General features: G+C 53.1%; 1 pseudogene; it reads right to left on the bottom strand.

Annotated features, from left to right (window-relative positions):
• Positions 1 to 3,186: 3,186 nt before the first annotated feature.
• The window catches only part of LOC103747109, a 5,557-nt pseudogene continuing 3,115 nt past the window's right edge, over positions 3,187 to 5,628 (bottom strand).

Genomic DNA, 5,628 nt, shown 5'->3' with positions numbered 1-5,628 from the left:
ACCCTTTGCTTCGCGCCTCACGTTGAGTTCCCCCAACGTGTTGGCTCTGAGGGAATCTGATGTTACATTGCGTGCCAGCTGTGAGTCTCGCTATGCTGCCAAGGAGAAGCAGGGCAGGTCATACACCCACTGTTCACCATGAACACAGCCACAGAGAAGCCTAGGTTCCCTGGGGTTAAGGAAATGATGCTGAGGCCAGAACCAGCTCACCTCAAAGATCTATCCATTTCTTCCCACACCTCAGGTCAGTGCTGAGGGAGAGGGGGAAGGCATGGGCAGTGCAGAGGTTGGCCTCATGACTGACCGGGCAGATGTGTGGACAGAAACCTGGGGTCTCAGTCTGAGGATGGGCATGGTGGTACAGTGCATACCTGTAATCCCAGCACATGGGAGGTAGGGGAAAAAGGACTAAGAGTGCAGTCATCCTAGGCTACATAGTTAAGAGAACAGCCTGGGCTATAGGCGACCCTGTCCTCAAAAATAAAAAATAAAAAAGTACCCATGCTGAAGGTATGGCTTAAGTCACAACTTTGAGTCAAGGAAAGGATGCCAGGGAGTGCCCATTTGCACCATCCTGTGCCCTTCAGGGAACGCTGGGGGAATGGAACTAACCTGAGGCCACAAAGGCTTACAGTGTCCCACAGCCAAGAGCTTGCATGTGCCGGTCTCTCTCAGAAAAGCCTGGCACACCCAGCAGTCAGGCAGCAGGGCCTCTTTCTGGAATCTACTTGCTCTCTGGCAGGTCTAGTGGGTGCAGTTCTGACGGGAGCCCTGTCCAGAGCCTTGGAGGGTGGTCCTTCCTCAGGTTGTGCTGTTGTTCCATCTGCTGCAAAGGCCTGCAGGTGCTCCTTCAGGATCTGGCTCCTGTCTGCCTGATTCCTGCGCCAGTCCCTCTACAGCTGCTGCTCTGGCCATACGGAGGCCGACAGCTGATATGAGCCCTGTGCAGGCCACCCAGAGCAGTGTCAGCCCTCCTCTTCCATGGCGGGGTCCTCCCCACCTGGTAGCTGTGCTCACTGTGGATGTAGGCTCCCACAAGTGACTGCAGCACTAACACGCAGGCTGATGGGGAAACAGGCCACAGAGGGGGAGGGCTGCTGCTCGTGGGGCTGGGCACTATAACCTGCCCTATCTGCCTGGGCATCTGAGAAGCGCCACGTGACACGGAAAGCAGGGAACAGCAACGGGAGTTGGAACGGATGGAGAGGACAGCCCCTTCGTAAGCCCACCTCATCTCCCTAAAGCTGGAGCCCCTCTAGTCTAGACAGCAAGAACTCTGTCCAGCAAGGCTGCTGGCATACTCTAATGCAGTCCCTTGGCTTTGGGAGTGGGGTAGCCCCACCTGTAGTGCACACTGCTTCCTGCACTGATGGAGTGGGAAGGCAGGTGGGTAATCAGGCCCCTTGGTCTTATCTGGTGCAATGTGGCAACTCTGGTGGGGACTGCGGCTTTCAGCTTGTGAACCCCACTGTGGGAAAAAGCCCAGATACGCTGGACAAGTGCAGACACTCCAGGCCGATAGGCCCCCAAACCTCAGCATGGGCTCCCTGGTACCAAGGCTAGGAAGGCCAGCAGTAAATCATAAGAGTCCAGATAGGTGTCTATCTTTCCTGAAGCCTCCCGAGTGGAAAACGCCAGCAGGGTAGGTGGACCAGTCACAAAGAACTGCTCTGTAGATGCTGGGAAAACTAGTGTTGAACATCTCCCGAAAGGTTGTGGATGGCAACGTGATCATGGTGATCACAGTGATCGTGGCAGTGGGAAGAGGAGACTGCGCTGTGGCTCTTGGGCAGCCTGGCAAGCTGTGTTCACACCAGGTGCTCAAGGATTTCCTCATCAGGACACACAGCTGTCCTAATACCCCTGTTCCAATGCCTCACGCCCCGTCCAGTGTGGGCCGGCAAGGAGGCCCACTTTACTCCAAGTTGTCCAGTGCTGAGTAGATCTCACAAGCCAGGTCCCACAGGGCGCTGGCCACTCAGGGTCCAGTCACAGCCATGTCTCAAGCTGTCTTAGGAGTCTTCAGTACCAAAGTCCTGAGCAACAGCTGGGCACCAGCAACAGGCTTGTGTTTGTACTGCTCAGGCAGTAAGGGCAGACTCCCCGCAGCACTTCCAGATAAGCACCATGTGCTCGGGAGTGGAGGCAACCGGCCTGGAGGAGGGGTTGTTCATCAGCTAGCAGGAAAGAGCTGGAACAAGTCCCAACCTGGCAAGTGTCCTGCCCTTTTCCCAGATGGACTCAAGACTACTTGCACCCTCCACCCTCCCACTCCTAAGTTCAGGCTTCACTTCGACCTGAGGAAGGACCAGTCATGTTTGTCCTGTCACCACATGGCTCACTTGCACATCTGACAGTACTGACCAGCCAGCACGAGCAGCCCAAACGTGGGTCTGTGTGGCAAGGCAGAACCTGGTTGGCGGCTCTCCTGTCCTCGGAGGCCTGACTGACAAAGGCCCAGCACCAAGAAACCCCTGGCCTCTTGTACTAAGGAACGCAGCCAAGATCAGTGCTCACACTTCTTTCCAGACCAAGAAAAGGGCTTAACGGATGAGCAGTGACCAACCAGGGGACCTGTGATGGGTAGTTCTGTGCAATGACATGACAGCACTGGAGTGGAGCTAATGGCATCCTGGGAAACCACGTCAGAAGTGAGCTGTGACCCATGAACACACAAGGACACTCCCCAGCACCCCAAGAGTGAAAAGTCACTTCCATGCCAGTCAAGCATGATGCAAAGGAGTTCACGATGTGTATGAGTGCACTGCCTGCATGCATGCAAGCACACCAGCGTGGTGCCAGGCCCCGAGATCAGAAGGAGCGTCAGATCCCCTTGAACTGGAGTTACGGACGGTGGTTAGCCGCCACGTGGATCCTCTGCAAGAGCAGCCAGTGCTCTTAACGCTGAGCCATCTCTCCAGCCCCAGGAGTTCATAATTTCTAAGAAAATCATCCTGTACTGATTTCCTACTCTAGTTACTTTCAGATGAACACACAGGCATGCTTAGAAAAATTTCTCCAAAAACATTTTTCCCCAAGAAATTCACTTGGAAAAGGCAGGTGTCTAAACAGGACGTTAAGCATGGCACACAGGACAAATGCCTCAATATGGGAACTTTATAAGTAGCTAATCATGTAAGGACAATGGTGGGAGCAGAGGGCTGGCAGCCAGCTGGATCCTCACACTCAGTACTCCTCCCCTTCTTCAGCCTCCGTTTCCACGGAGTCCACGGCCACCTCTTCATAATCCTTCTCCAGCACGGCCAGGCCCTCCCGAGCCTCCGAGAACTCTCCTTCCTCCATTCTTTCCCCCACGTACCAGTGCACAAAGGCTCGCTTGGCGTACATGAGGTCAAACTTGTGGTCCAGGTGGGCCCAGGCCTCTGTGATGGTAGTCGTGTTGCTCAGCATGCACACGGCCCGCTGCACCTTGGCCAGGTCTCCTCCTGGGACCACAGTGGGGGGCTGGTAGTTAATACCCACCTGCCAAAGAAACAGTCACATTTTACGACATCAGCAATGTGTATTCAAAGTTGGGAGCTGTGGACCCAGTGTAAATCTATTTACTCATACTTTGGGGAATTCACAGTATCTGTTGGTCCTATAATTTCAGTTTTTGGACTCACCTACACAAGGCAACACAGTTTTAAGTACTTACTTGAAACACCAATGGCCCAAACTGCAAATGAACACAGTTATGCACCCAACATGGTAAAACATGCAAAAGAAGAACCCTTACCCTGGCATGTAAGTACGTCCAAAACATTGCACACCAACTAAAGAAAACCGAGCAGAAACCTATGCACCTGTGTGTAGAAAACACCTGGGAGGCACACACATCCTTTGCTCAGGTCTGCTGGCCTCTGTCAAGCAGTGTCAGCTGTATAACGTGTCTATATGTGCAGACCACCTCTTGCTCTGTAAGGACAATAAGCTCTAGGAAGGGGGTTCAGCTTTTTAGGCTTCCAGCATTGATATTTTGCCAATTTTTATAACTCAAAAGACACAAAAATTGCTTTTGAAACATGGCCTCGTGTAGGTCCAGGCTGACTTCAAACCCGCTATGTAGCCAAGGATGACCTTGAACTCCTGATCCTTCTCTTCTGCTTCTCTAGTGCTGGGATTACAGGCATCTGATACCATGCATGCCCAGTTAAAAATGCAAAATATTTTTAAACATGGAAGCTAGCATGTCTCCAAGTGAATGGTTGTACAATAACGTGTGGTCAATCACATGGACACGGATAAAAAGGAACTTAGGGCAAAGAGACTGACAGGGTCTACCTGGTGTGGTGGACACTGTCTGGACTGACAGGCTGCAACTTGATAGGTCCCCATAGGCCAGCTCTTTACTGCTCACAGAACCACTTTCAGTTGGGAGGAAAACAGGGCAAGGCACAGCATTCCTGCGCATCCGCGAACAGATGCTTCTTGGGAAGTCTTCACCTTCCCTGACGGGAAAAAACTCACTGCTTGCTTTGGTAACTGGGGCTTTAAGGAAAAGGACACACAGCATAAGGTGCAAATTAATGACTGCACACAAGCTCTCTTTGTAGACCACATGGAACAAGAATTCTCCCCCAGGGCTATGGCCCTGGGCAGGGTCTGTTGCCTGCAGACAGGTACAAAGCCACAGCACCCAGTCATACCTTAAATCCAGTTGGGCACCAATCTACAAACTGGATAGTGCGCTTGGTCTTGATGGTAGCGATAGCCGCATTGACATCTTTCGGGACAACATCCCCCCTGTACAACATGCAGCAGGCCATGTATTTGCCATGGCGAGGGTCACACTTGACCATCTGATTGGCTGGCTCGAAGCAGGCACTGGATCTCGGCCACTGAGAGCTGCTCATGGTAGGCCTTCTCAGCTGAGATGACTGGGGCGTAGGTGGCCAGTGGGAAGTGGATTCGAGGGTATGGCACCAGGTTGGTCTGGAATTCTGTCAGGTCCACATTCAGGGACCCATCGAACCTCAGGGAGGCTGTGACGGAGGACACAATCTGCCCTATCAGGCGATTGAGGTTGGTGTATGTGGGACGTTCAATGTCCAGGTTGTGCCTACAGATGTCATAGATGGCTTCATTGTCGACCATGAAGGCACAGTCAGAATGTTCCAGGGTCGTGTGTGTGGTCAGGATGGAGTTGTAGGGCTCTACCACAGCTGTGGAGACCTGAGGGGCTGGGTAAATGGCGAACTCCAGCTTAGACTTCTTGCCGTAGTCCACCGAGAGCCGTTCCATGAGCAGGGATGCGAACCCCGAGCCCGTGCCGCCTCCAAAGCTGTGGAAGATGAGGAAGCCCTGCAGTCCTGTGCACAGGTCTGCCTGTGAGAAAGCAGATGATGTAAGCGAAGCAGTGCCGCAGCATCCAAGCCCACACTCACCCTCCACCTCTGCCAGGGGGCGCAGACCAAGTTGTCTGCAACATGCACACTGCACTTAGAAGCAACAACACAGTGCAGACCTACTGATGCCTCACAACCCAAGTCAGGCTCCCAATTCTGATAGATTTGTCAAAAAACACCCCATCCGCCTACCCTACCATAGTCGACTCTCGAGTAGGACAACCACCCCATAAAGCCTCCTCTGCAATCCTCTCACCAGTTTGCGGATCCGGTCCAGGAC

The sequence above is a fragment of the Nannospalax galili genome, unplaced genomic scaffold (assembly GCF_000622305.1).
Source record: "Nannospalax galili isolate Female #2095 unplaced genomic scaffold, S.galili_v1.0 scaffold4405, whole genome shotgun sequence".
Taxonomy (NCBI): domain Eukaryota; kingdom Metazoa; phylum Chordata; class Mammalia; order Rodentia; family Spalacidae; genus Nannospalax; species Nannospalax galili.
The sequence above is the reverse complement of the archived record's forward strand: the minus strand, read 5'-3'. Positions and strand labels throughout refer to the sequence as shown.